At 38.0% G+C, this 14,434-nt stretch overlaps 1 pseudogene; it reads left to right on the forward strand.

Moving 5' to 3' along the window:
* The window catches only part of LOC150004534 (leucine-rich repeat-containing protein 31-like), a 112,522-nt pseudogene extending 105,932 nt beyond the window's left edge, over positions 1-6,590 (forward strand).
* The last annotated feature ends 7,844 nt before the right edge of the window (positions 6,591-14,434 follow it).

Consider the following 14,434-nt stretch of genomic DNA (forward strand, 5'->3'; position numbering starts at 1 on the left):
TTAATTCTTTACTTCCACTAATTTTCAGGATCTTTGTATGTGTTTTATATTAACATTTCCACTAACCCCTGAAAACAAACAAAAAGTTCCTATTTTCTGTGCTTTTGGAATCAACATCATTGAGGTATAATTGACATAAGATAGAATGGATTTATTTGAAAGTACAGTTCAACAAAAGTATGCCAATTTTAAAGCAAGGTTTATTGGGTGTCTCTCTGAAGGATGGCATTGTTAAAACTAGAAATTTGTTGCTTCTATAAAGTCATGCACAGCATCTCTAAATTGCCTCTTGAGAAATTTAATTCTCAGAACACCAAGCAGAGTCCATATCTTACCTACCACCTAACAGATGTAGAGTGAGCATAAGAGTAAATCATTTCAAAATAATTTCATGCTGAGCAGTTTCTGCTTATATTCAAATATAACATAAACATGTTTGCTGATAATGAGGCACAATGAGCAGAGTGATAACAATCAAAGTCACGAATTCTTAGCATTGTTCAATCAAAAAATATGTATTAAGTACAAGTTACCTTAGAGAGTAGAGACACAGCAGTAAACAGAAAGACACAGTTCCTAAAATTTGTTTCTTCATTTTTCTTAACATTTTTATAAGCTATTTAATGTTGTGTACTAAACTGATTCCTGCTTAAACTAACCAGAGTAGATCTGTTCTCTAAATGCTAACCAATATAGATCCTGATGCTTGCTTTTCTATTTGCCTGGTCCCAAAGTATTCTGTCTTGCACTGAATATGCTGTGACTGCTGACTCAGTATATTGTCTTCTCTGTAGAGTAAAATGGGATTATTTCCCTCGTCTATTGATGGGAAAAGCAATTTTCCAATTGTTTAGGAGCTGAATAGAGTACACATTGTGTAGAAAGGTGAGCTCCATTATGTTTGTCCTTAAACTGTTTCATGCTCATAGTTATACAAGCTGCAAAATAATTTTAATATTGGTATATGTTGAGATTGGGTAGATCAGGTTCACAAAGTGTGGTCAATGGACCAGCAGCAAGCATTAGCATTACCTGGGACCTTTATAGAAATATAAATTCTTTGATACCATCCCAAACCTACTGAATCAGAAACTCAAAAGGTGAGGCCCCCCAATCTGTGTTTTAACAAATCTTCCAGGTAATTTGGAGCCACATTTGGTTTGAGAAACTCAGGACTGAATTATGCTCAAATAATAAACTCTGTATGACTTAAAACACCACAGGTTAATTTCTTGCCCAATGCAGGATACTTTTTGTGTGTTATTCAGCTGTTCTGTGATGTTCTCACTTCAGAACCTAGATTGAAGGAACAAGGCTGTCACCATTTTAAAGGGAACATATATCAGGCAACTAAATGTCCTGGCCTAGAAATACACGTCATTTCCAGGGATTATTTCTACTTCATCTACCAACCAAGATGGTGCCGTCCTCACCTACTAGGGACCAAATGAGCTAGGTATATGCCTTATTCTTGTAGTTAAGAAATATTGAAAATTTTCAGCCCTACAAATCTCCTAAAGTTTTTTATTTTCTTTTATTTTTACATATATATGAGCCAGATCACCTTTTAAAAGTATATTTTATTTAGATCTTTAGAGAGAAGGGAAGTAGGAAGAAAGAGAGGGAGAGAAACATCGATGTGTGAGAGAAACATTGCTTCTCTCATGCACCCCAACTGGGGACCAAGCCCAAAACCCACGCCTGTGCCCTGACCAGGAATTGAACCAGTGACCTTTTGCTTTGTGGGATGATGCCTAACCAACTGAGCCTCACTAGCCAGGGCCAAATCACTTTTTTAATCATATTATTTTTTTCTTGCACTATCTTGCTAAACATAACCAAAAACAAAAACAAACAAACAAACAAAGAAACAAAAATGGCTTTTAACATCAACTTTCAGAATGTGTTTCTTGGCACTCAAGGTAACTAGGTATATAATTTGACTTCCAAGTTAATATAAGCAACAATTTACTAAATATGTCCCTGAAACATTTCATTTGGGAGTGTGTTTCAGTCTGCTGTCTGTGCCATGCCCTGGGGGTGATAGCCTGCCAAGAACTGTCTCTCTGATTGTTCCAGTCCTGTGGAGCCAGGTGCTCAGAGGACGGCCCCTGTGTGGACTCATGTGAGGCTGTGGGAGAGCATGGGGCAAGGATACACCTGCCCATTCTAGCAAGGTAGATAAAGAACACAAAAATAGTGCCCACCCGTGCATTCACAACCTAAGGGATCTAGACAAAGAAGAAAAAAACAAAGCCTAAAGTTAGTAGAGGGAAAGAAATGAAATGATGAGTGGAAGTAAATGAAATAGAGAGTAAATGGATAACAGAAAAGATCACTAGAACTAAGGACTGGGTTTTTATTTTTTTAAAGGTAAACCTTTAGCTAGACTCACTAAGAAAAAAAAAAATAAAGGCTCAGAAAAATGCAATCAGAAATGAAAGAAGTTATAATTAATACCTAAGAAATACAAAGGATCATAAGAGACTATTATGAACAATGATATCACAACAAATTAAACAATGTAGAAGAAACTGATATGTTTCTAGAAACATACAACCTTCTAAGACTGAATCATGAAGAAATAGAAAATCTGAATACACCAATTACTAGTAAGGAGATTGAATCAGTAATCAAAAACCCCTAAATGAACAAAAGCCCAAGACCAAACATTCAAAGAAGATTTAAAACATATCCTTCTAAAATTCTCCCAGAAAATTAAAGAGAAGGGAATGCTTTTGAATTTATTTTAGGAGGCCAGCATTAACCTTATACCAAAAAGAGACAAAGACAAAACAGAGAAAGAAAATTACAGGATAATACTCCTGATGAACATAGTTGCCAAAACCCTTAAAAACATACTGGCAAGCCAAACTAAACAATACCTTAAAAGAATATACACCATGATCAAGTGGGATTTATTCCAGAGGTGCAAGGATGGTTCAGCATCACAAATGATATATCATGCTAAAATAATGAAGGATAAAAATCATGTGATCATATCAGTGATGCAGAAAAAGCATTTGACAAGATACAAAATCCATTTATGATAAAAACTCTCAATGAAATGGGTACAGGAAGAAAATACCTCAATATAATAAAGGTCGTGTATGACAAACACATAAGCTAACATCATAATGGTAAAAAACAACAACAACAACAACAACAAAAAATACCAATAAAACAAAAACAAAATAAAAAAACTGAACTTTTTCTCTAAGATCAGGAGTAGGACAAGGATGTCTACTCTTAACATTTTTATTCTACATAACATTGGCAGTCCTAGTTATGGCAATTATTAGGCAAACAAAACAAGTAAAAGGTATCCAAATTGAAAAGGAATAAGTAAAACTCTCTATTTGCAGACTACATTATTTTATATTTGAAAAATCCTAAAATCTCCACTAAAAATACTATTAAAAATAATAAATGGAGTAAGGTTTCATGATACAAAATTAATATACAAGTCTATTGCATTTTCTACACACAAACAATGAACTAGCAGAAAGAAAAATTAAGAAAATAATCTCATTGCACCAAAAAGAATAAAATATCTAAGAATAAATTTAACCAAGGAGGTGAAAAGCCTGAACACTGAAGACTATAATACATCATTGAAAGAAATTGAAGACACAAATAAATGGAAAGATAATCTGTGCTCTTGGATTTTGAAGAATGAATATTGCTAAAATGTCTATACTACACAAAGAGATTTACAGATTTAATTCAATCTCTGTCAAGATTCCAATGACATTTTTCAGACAAACAGAACAACAAAAAAATCTAAAATTTGTATGAAAATAGAAAATAACATGACTAGCCAAAGCCATCTTGAGAAAGAAGAACTACATTAGAAGCATCATACTCCCTGATTTCAAACTAAATTACAAAGCTGTAGTAATCAAAACAGTGGGGTATAGACATAAAAACCAACACATAGATCAAGGGAACAGAATAAAGAGTACAGAAATAAACCCATACCGGTATGGTCAATTAATTTATGACAGCAGAAGCAAGAATATACAATGGGGAAAGGAGAGTCTTTTCAATAAATGGTGTTGGGAAAACTGGACTACCATATGCAAAAAATGAAATTAGACTATTGTTTTATATCATGCACAAAAACTAACTAAAAATAAATTAAAAACTTGAATGTAAGACCTTAAATCATAAAAATCCTAGAAGAAAACCTAGGCTGTAACCTCCTTGACATCAATCTCTGTGATAATTTTTTGGACTCAAGTTTAAAGACAAGGGCAACAAAAGGAAACATAAACAAGTGGGACTACAGCAAACTAATGAGGTCCTGCACAGCAAAATAAACCATCAACAAAATAAAAAGGCCACCTTCTGAACAGAAAATACTTGCAATACTTCCCCTTCTTTATCTTTTTGATTTGAAGGCAAATATGTGAGCTTCCCCTCCCCCTGTTTCCAGCAGTTGCATTCACCAAAGACACTCCTCTTATATTTAGAGAGAAGGGAAAAGGAGGGAGAAAGAAGGAGAGAAACATCAATGTGTGGTTGCCTCTTGTGTGCCCCCAACTGGGGACATGACCTGCAACACAGATATGTCCCCAGACTGGGAATCAAACCTACGATCCCTTGGCTCGCAGGCTGGTGCTCAATCCACTGAGCCCCACCAGCCAGGGCAGATACTCCTCCTAAATGCTAACAAGGTTACCTCTTCATCCAGGAACACAACTCCATCTATGCGCTGAGAAGTCCAATCAGGCCATGGAAAAAAAAGTCACTGAATTCCTCAAGCTTGTTTGTAAGAAAAGGGTCACTGGATTGCTGTGTTAAGCACCCGAAGGCAGGAACAGAGCGAAGTCTCTCACTTTCAGAAATGGAATAGGTTTCTAGGATGGAGAAAAATGAGCAGATCCTGCAGAAGCTGGGTAAAAATGCTGTCAACAGGTGTCCAGATCTGAATAATAGCAGATAAACAACAAACATGAGAGAAATGGTTGCTTCACTGCCTTATCTCTGAGACTTGGAAAAGCTGTTTATATCCTGGAGTTGATTTCAAGGTTCAAACATTCCATTCACTCACCCAGCAAATGCATCTTGTCAGCAAGTTAAACATCCTGAAGCTGGGGAGCTGCAGATGTACCTTCGATGTTGTTGGAACACTGGGAGAAGCGCTCTAAGCAATACCTGAACTCGAAGAGCTGAATTTGTCCTGGAACAGTAAAATGGGAGGAAACTTGCCTCTGATCCTCCAGAAGATTCCAGAAGCAAGCAAGATACAAACATTTGCAGCTGTGGATTGTGCCTTAAAATCATAAAATAGAGTGTTTGTGGATCAGTTGCTACTTGTTCTCCAAAATCTTGAAATACTTGATCTTTTTATTATCAGAAACATCAGTGATAACCTAAACAGTATTGCTCAGGGATTATAAAAAGTGTCCAGTTACTGGATATCTGAGATAAGGAAACTAGACCTTTCCGGCAACAAGGACCTGAGTGGAGGTTTGAAGACTCACCAGTTCAGTTGACCACACTGAAGCATCTGGAAGTCCCAGACCTTAACCAGTGCTCAATAACAGCAGGCTACGTGGGGTTACTGATCCAGATTATATCTTTACTCTCAAGTCTTCAAGAACTGGGTTTATCTTCTAACAAAAGATTCTGAAACCTACAAAGCAGGCTCCAATTTTTACCAACATTGAAGCTATTACTAATCAATAGCTGTGGCCCTGGCTGGTGTGGCTCAGTGGATTGAGTGCCTGCTTGTAAATCAAAGGGCTGCCTGTTTGATTCCCTATCAGGGTCCATGCCTGCGTTGTGGGCCAGGTCCTCAGTTGAGGGTGTGCGAGAGGCAACCACACATTGATGTTTCTCTCCCTCTCTTTCTCCCTTCCTTCCCCTCTCTCTAAAAATAAATAAATAGCCCTGGCTGCTGTGGCTCAGTGGATTGAGCGTCGGCCTGAGAGCCAAATGTCGCTGGTTCGATTCCCAGTCAGGGCACATGACTAGGTTGCACATCAGGTCCCCAGTTGGGGGCGCCAGTGAGAGGCAACCACACACTAAAAAATAAAAAAAAAAAAAAAAAATAAATAAAATATTATTAAAAACTGTGCTCTATTTTAGAAGGTGAAACTTTTACTGCCCTCACTAAATCAATTCACCTCCCTGAAATACGTGTGCTGGTGACACTCTAAAGATGCTTCTGAAAACACTAATGCTTTCAATGTTCCTTCAAGTGCGAAGGGAGGCTCAGCTGCTCTTTCTTAGTGACAGAGGACATGGCTCTCCAGGCCTTGGCAGTATAGGCAGGTCACCTGACCAAGCTGCAGAAGCTCGACCTGAGCTATAATGACAACATCTGTGATGAAGAATGAGTCATCTTTATTATGTGTGGTTTCTCAAAGGGTTAATCAAGTCGTATCTTAGCCTTTGGCCATCAGCTTTTCAGAATTGTGGACAATGCTTTAAACACTTGTTGTGTGCTGTGACCAGATTTACAAGATGACTGAGATAGAAATGAAAAATGGATCCTCCCAGCTTCACAGGTGGAGAAACTGGAATGCTCTGACCCATATTACAGAAGCAGTATTCACTTTGACCATGGTGGGTTTCAGTAAGCTAATTTCTCAAGACTTAACTAAGCTACAAACCATTCTCCAAGGGAGGAAAAGAACTTGAGTGAATCCCACTGTAATCAAAGGAATATCAACTTCTGGCCATTTAAAGGGACTTACGTTACAAGAGCTTTGTAAATACACATATATCATAATCTAATATGGGCATGTCTTTATTTTTAGTTTTATGAAACATGGAACCTTCTTGATGGATTTTCATTTGTTTTGAATGTATAGTTAATTATCTTACTGTTTGGAAGGCCTGCCAAAAATATTCATATTCCAGTAATGCATCTCCTTTTTTCTTGCTCTGGAATTTTCTGTCTCTTTTCCTACATGCTAAATGTTCTAAATATAAGGTTGTATGTATATGTGTGTGTGTGAAAGAGAGAGAGAGAGAAAATTTTCATGTGAAAGTCACTAGCTGTGTAATAGTTTCATGTTACCTTTATTATTACTATATGTATGTATACTTTTTCATTAGAAAGTACACCTTCAGTAACTTATTATTTTATCTTCTAGAGTCTTTTATTTCAGATATAAACCATGAACACTAACAATGGTCACTGACATATAAATCTTAGTGAAAAGCTGTCAAACTTTCATAACCCACTAGCAAAAACACATCTTAAAATAAAGAAAAATCTTTTATCATTAAAATAAATTAGCATGTTTTTAAAAATAGAGGTATCATAGAGGGAAAAGCTGTTTAATTGTTGGAGGAGTCTTGATGGGAAGACTTCAGGGAAGATTTATTTAAACCATGTAAATATTGTTCTTGGAAAATATCTTGGATATTGTTGGGGAGCAGTGATTTGTAACTTGGGGATCATGAATGCCTTTAAGGTTTGAAGGTGGCATTCTAGGTGTGCAAAGTCACTCTGACATTACATATAAAGGCCTGTATGTTATGTAATTGTTTACTTCTTCTGAGAGAGACTGTGTACTAGTCAGCTAGAGCTGCTGTAACCAAATCCACATTCTGTGTGGCTTAAAGAACAGAAAATTATTTCTCACAGTTCTAGAAGCTGGAAGTTCATGATCTAGGTGTTGGCAAACTGTCTCTGGTGAGAGCTCTCTTCCTTGCTCTATATCCTCACATGGCATTTTCTCAATGAGTGCACATGGAAAGAGAGAAAGAAAATACCCTTTCATATCTCTTCTCTCTACTCATAAAGACATTAATCTTATTGGACCAGGACCCCACACTTATGATCTTTCTAAATCTTATTTACATGCTTAGGGGTCCCATCTCCAAATGCAGCCATATTGGGAGTTAGGGCTTCAACATATAAATTTGAAGGGGATACTAATACTCCATAACAGAACATAATTTTGACCATATTGTCAAAGTGATCCAAGGCCAAGAAAGCTTAACAATCATGAATATGAAAGTTAATTAAGAAATGAAGCCAGGAGTTAGACAGTTAAGGGGATACATAGAATGTATAACATTTTTAAAAAAGTGTTATTGAATAAGACACTGACAGGTTAAATAAGGTTAAAATATCATATGAGAGATGAGGGAGTCACTACCATTGTCCACTCAATACCTATTCTCTTATACTTTCTTATCCTAGTAAAGGGGAAGAAAATGGCCCTAAGTTCCTTCCATTCCTGTAAACATTGTAAATATGCCATCCTATCATCAGGAAGTAGAATTTCCCTCTACCCCCTGAATCTTGGTTTGGCTGTTTGAATGTTTTGACTGATGTGACATTTACAAATATGTAAAATAGATGTTTAAAAAGTCTTAGAGCATTGGGGCTTGCCTTCTCTTGCTTCTGGGAACCCTGAGACCACTGCGGGAAGAAGCCTTTGCCTCCTGGACGATGAGAGGTCACATGGGGAGAGGGATGCTCAGTGTCTCAGCTGAGGTCCTAGATATGAGCATGAAACCACCATCCATAGATAATCCAGTGTCAGTTGAGCCTTCTCACGATTGTCCTACCCTCACCTGCACTCACAAAGAAGGGTGAGATATAATAATTATTGTTTTTTAATCCACCAAGTTCTGAGGCGGCTTGCTGTTCAGTGAAATCCAATTTATGAATACATACTTATTAACAAGACCCCAAATATATTTTGCTTGGCAATCTGGCTTCGAAAGATACCTTCTTGTAATGTGTAGTTGGAAATGGTATCTTTGTGATCCAGTTCTGGCCAGCCAGGCATAATCCTGAGCTGATTGGCATTTTTAAGTGAAACAGTTCAAAGGGAGGCCATTCTGATAGTCGGCATGATCCTTTGGCCCTTTGCTCTTCCTTTTCCTTCCTGCCTGAAATGCAGACAAAAATAAAGGAAGCGTGTTACAAACCAAGAGGATGAGAATCCCACACTAAGGATGGAGGGAGATAGAAATAGCTTGAGCACTGACTGCATTTTTTAGCTGTCTTACCTGCAGACTTTTGGTCATGTGAGAAGAATAAAGCCCTTATTTTAACCCACAGGCCAGGGTGAACTGAAATACTAACTCAGGGCAGTGGAAAATGTGCAGCTGCTGGTGGCATCTACATTGCTGCCTTGGAAACTCGGTAAATAATAGTGCCATTAATCCAAAAAGAAGAGCAAATTTGAGAGGAGGAGAACTTAGGAGACTTTTGGAAATACTGAGTTTGTGGTGCCCATGAAAAGAGACACTATTTAGAATATGGTTGGCACTCCAAAGCTCCTATAGTTCTTATACATGGGAGGCAGTTCTGGGTTTGAATATAATTTAGGAATCAACAGCCAATTTTGTTGTACAGAACATTGTTAGAGTGACTGGGATCACCCAGGGAGAATATTTGGAAGGAGGAGAAAGAAGTCTAAGAGAAAAAAATCTTAGGAAATATTAATTGTTATGAAAGGTAGGAACAAAGTATTAAAAACGTATCTGCAGATAAAAGTAACATTTAAGAGGGCTAACCATAGATTCTGGTGAACCTGGTACAACAACAACTGAACATGTGCTTGTTGGATTACTGACCAGGTGGTCACTAAGGCCCTTTCAAAGAGCAGAGCCTGTGGAGTGGAGTCAAGGAAAGCTAGATTATAGTAGGGGGAGGAATGAATGGAAGGTGCTGCTAAAGTGAACAGAGACTGTAAAATCACCCTCACTAGTGATTCTTGGCTGCAAAGGAAAAAATAACAAAAACAATAACAACAAGAACAACAAAATCAGAAAAAGAAAAAAAAAAAAAAGGGAATGGAGTAGAGAGAGAAAGCAAATTCTGTTCCTTTAAAAAAAAATTTGTTTGTTTATTGGTAGGACTTGAACATATTTATAGCCTTCAGGGAAGGAGCCATTGGAGGTGGAGAGTTTGAAGATACAAGGAAAAGAAATAATTGATAGGACAAGGCGAGGCCTAGGCAGGAAGGGCGGGATCAAGAACACAGGTGGAGAGATTAACCTTAAATGGGAGTTGAATCTGCTCTTCCTGTGAGAGCGTCAATATTTCTTCCTGAGAGGGGAAGGTGCACTTAGATCTACACGGATACACAGGAGAGACACAAAGGGCCTGACTGCTCTAGTCTGGAGCTTTTATCTGATGTCTGATCTTGATTGGAGGTATGTGAGAGATCAGGAAGACACAGCTAGGGACATCACTTGTGAGGATTAACCATAGCAGGAATCCTGAGCCAGCTGCTGTCAGCTTTGGAAAGCATTCACTGCTCTTAAAATCATACCTGCATAATACAGTGCTACTTATAATTAGTATTTCGAATGCTGTTGGTGGAAAAAAACAAAGCACAAATCACCTTGGGTCAAAGACTGATCATTTCCCTACAGTTTCTAAAATTATGAATATGCTTCTAGAAGTGAAAGCTGGTTCTCATGGCACAGCAGTATAGGAAGAATTTGAGTACATTTAATTGTAATGTTCTCAGATTCTTGTCTCTTAAGTCAGCTCATAATTATAAAGTAGCTGTCCTGAAAAAGAGGAGAATATTTTGCATAATTAGAGAGGAAAAATATGTTTAGAATGTATATACATTTTGTTTAGGGACAGTTCAATTCAGGGCTAAATGTTTGGCAGCATGTTGGAGGGCTTTTCAGTACTGTTTGGCACAGCATTTGTAAATCCCTTACTTGAAATTAAAGTACAAGTGGGTTTAGACTCTAGGATAAATCTATGATAAAAGTTTGCATGATATCTGTCCAAAACTGTACTAAACAGATAAAGTAAATTAATATGTAATTTACTTATGATCATATATATTCCTTAGTACTTAATTTTTTTTACAATGAGTGTCAATTAACTGATTTTTTTCATGCGGATTCTGATATTTTGCAGACCAAATTAAAAAAAACAAACAAATGTTTCTTGTGGATGTATCTCATATCTGTTTTGTCCATGATAATGGTCTTTTTGTCTCTTTTCTCTGCACTTACCAGCTTCATAATTCTGATCCTTAGCTTCCCCACTTATAACATAGTACTAATAATACAAATATTCTATGGCTGTTGTAAGTTCTCAATATGTTAACTTCTTAAAAGTCCATAAAACAGTAGTGCCAAGCACACTGTAAGCACTCCCCCTCCCTAAAAAGTCAGCTATAATTAAAATGTGGTCATGACCTTTTAATGACTATTTAATTTAGCAAATTCTCTACATATACTAAATATTTTATAATGTGAACCTCAAAGAAATGCAGTTATTGTCTCCATAAACAACTAGATTTTAACCTACTTGTGTTTTGATATTTGATGAAGTAAATTTTTCAAGGAATATAATAATACTTGTAACAAGGCATCTAAAGCAAGTGTATAATTATAACTCTATCTTTCTATTTTTTCCTTTTTTCCTTCCTCCCTTTATTCTCTCTTTCTTTCCTTCCTTCCTCCTGTTTTCTCTTTCTTTCTTTTCTCTCTCTTTCTCTTTGTCTTGTCAAGTGGAATGGCTTGTGTGGATATTTTAATAGTCCAAAAAGGAAGGGGATACTTAATAGCTCTGTTTTGAATTTTTAATATGATTATTAACTGGACCTAAAACTGTTAATGAGTTTAATCCTAAAGAAAGCAAACAACATAAAATCTACATGAAGAGGATATGCAGAAGAAAAATGAGTACAATAATAAATTGATTAACTCTGCAAAGATTAATAACCTTAATGATTACTGAAAACAAAAGGAAATGAGGTGAATTTGAAAGATTATGTTATAAAGTCCCTGATGCAATTGTTTATTTCCTTTTATTTAGCTTTAAAGTTATATTTTTCTTTTTCATCCCTTAGACTTGTCCTGGTTTATAAATATGAAAACAGCTAGAGACTGAGTCCAGGATGTTAGGAGTTAGCATTTTCTCTTATGCCCACTAGATGGCAGGTGTAGGATTCTGAATACTTTTCAGTTAGCTGTTCTTAATTTGTAGCACTAGGTGAGAAAACCTATTGAGTTCAAAGTAGGAAATTTTAGAAATGAGTCTCTTTCTCTTTCCCTGCCTCATTCTCCTACACATAGCCTTGAAAAAAAAAAAGAGAGAACTGGTAAAACTGGTAAAGGATTATGAGGTTTCTAATAAAGCTTTTAGGTTCTGTCTACAATTACAGAGTAAAACAACAGCCCTCTTGCATATTTTCTTTATTGAAAAAATGTAACACTAAAATCTAGCAACAAATATGCACATAACTAGCCAAATATTTTCATGTAAAACATTCAAGATTGTTTTCTGTCCCCTTTGGGCCTATCCACTCTGAAATGGTATGCTGTCTCTGTATAATCTCAATCCTTTTTATTTTCTCACAGTGGGAAGGTTCTGTGGATCTCTGTTATGTAAAGGGTAGTTAGGGATTACACTATAACTTGGAAATCAATTTCTTATTTTTTTTCTTTATGATAGGAGATAGTAGGGAAGTAGGAAAATCTAAAAAGATTTTTTTTCTTTCTTGCTCCACAGTTTTTATCACATTTTTTTCTCTTGATTTAAAACAAGATAGAAATAACCAAATTTTCTGGTTTGAACACGTGTGCCTCTCTGTTGAGGGGGCCAATGCTTTAGAAATGTAAAGAGCCAATCTTTGTTACAGAGGGGTTCATTGCAGAGAAGGGTGTGTTCTGCAAAGACAAACAGGTCTCACTGATAGTTGCCAAGGGCACCAAATACATCTTTGCATTACACATTGACTGAGCATGCTCATATCACCTCTTTTTTTATTGCATACACCATAAATGACTGTAAAAGTTTGAAAATCTTGCAGAGACCTTGGCAATCAATACTTTAGCAGGAAATTTACAAAGAAGGGGTGGAGAGAAGAGAGCTGGTCTAGCAGTTAGCTTTTTTGGCACAGGAAACTTACGTTGACATTGAGAATTATTGAATATTCGATGTTCACAGTTTCAGCCAGATGCAAAACATATGCAAAGCAGTTTCATTTTAGATGCTTCATCTGAAATCTTGGCTTTACTTTTATCACCAGGTTATGTAGTCTAGGGACATCGCTGTGACCTTATCCACATGGACTTCCTCTGTGTCCTCCTGATCTGTGACTTGAGCACGAAGTGAAGACTAATTTTTATCTGTGTCAGTTTGTGGCTAAGCAGGCTGCCTAGTCCTGGAGGTGATGCCTGCAGTTTTTCCCAAGTGTTTTTAAGCACCTGACTCCCCAGAAGGGCCAGGCAAGAGACTGGAGATTGCTTTTTTAGGATCTACAGGGTGTTGGTGCTGGAGAGACAGTAGTCAATCCTTTTTTATTCGATCTGCCTGTTCTACTGATTTGTTTAACCTCATTAAGTTCAGTTCATTAAAGGTGGTTGCCTCGTGTGACAAGTCCGACAAATCAATTAACAGAGGGGGTACCAAAGCCCAGGAATAGGGAACAGACCTTGCTGGAGGCCCTGCGCAGGGCAAGAGAAGATGCAGTGTCTGGGCGTATCCCTTCCCAGGGGCCTGAGCCTGCAGCTTAATATTCTGGCAATGTGTCGCCGCTTTGGGCTGCGCTAGGGACCAAAAGGACTGTGCTATACCTTAAAGAGACCCTCGTCTCTTTAAGTAATTGGCGTCAGGAGAAAAAGGTCACTGCACCCCAGGCCTGGATGGCTTCAGGTGGTTCTAGCCTCTACTCCCGCCCCAACGTGCTGACTAAGCCCTTCACCGCTACTAGTCCAGGCGACCGGAATCCCAACCTTCCCTGCTGATGCGTAAAACATTCAGTGGCCTCCGGGGAGTTTTTGAAATTCTGGCGGATGCTGCTTTACGCATTGTTTTGCCCCCAGGGTCAAACACAGGCCCAATGGTTGGACGCACTTAGCGCAGCTCCAGACTCTTAATTTCACCTGCGTCCCGGTTGCTGCTTCCCGCCCGATCCTTTACAAACGAGTGGCTTGGAAAGTGTCACTTGGCTTTACCCAAATCCAGAAGGAACCGGCAGGTAGAGACCTGTATGAATTTTTTCTTTCCTTTTTCTTTTCTTCTGTGTGTAAAGGTGCATGGGGGTGAGGGGTAATCCCCATCAATTGCGCCAGCGCCCAGTCGTGGCCAGATCCACTGTGGGTGCCACCGCGACGCAGAAGATCCCGGGTTAACTGGCTCAGCAGAGTGGAGCGCCACGGCAGGAAGAGGGCACTTCCCGTTCGTGTCTCATGATGCTTTTACGTACAGGTCGACCTCGGAAATAGTCTCGGGATGCTTGTACCACTAAGACCTTTTCCCTCCGTGCTCCGCGCGCCTGCCCGCATCCTCCCTACCTGAGCGCTCTGACCTGAGCCACTGCTTTTAATTAATAGTATCAGAACCGCTGGTGGGAAAACCCAAAGTTCTCATCTAGATCTGGCTGCGCTAAGAAGGAGGGAAAAAATCGTGTCAAAAAAGGTGATCAAAGCATAAAGGAGAAGCATAGGTTAAATAAGACATTTAACAGGAAACTGA

This window comes from Furipterus horrens, unplaced genomic scaffold (genome assembly GCF_987537825.1).
Source record: "Furipterus horrens unplaced genomic scaffold, mFurHor1.1.pri manual_scaffold_7, whole genome shotgun sequence".
Classification (NCBI taxonomy): domain Eukaryota; kingdom Metazoa; phylum Chordata; class Mammalia; order Chiroptera; family Furipteridae; genus Furipterus; species Furipterus horrens.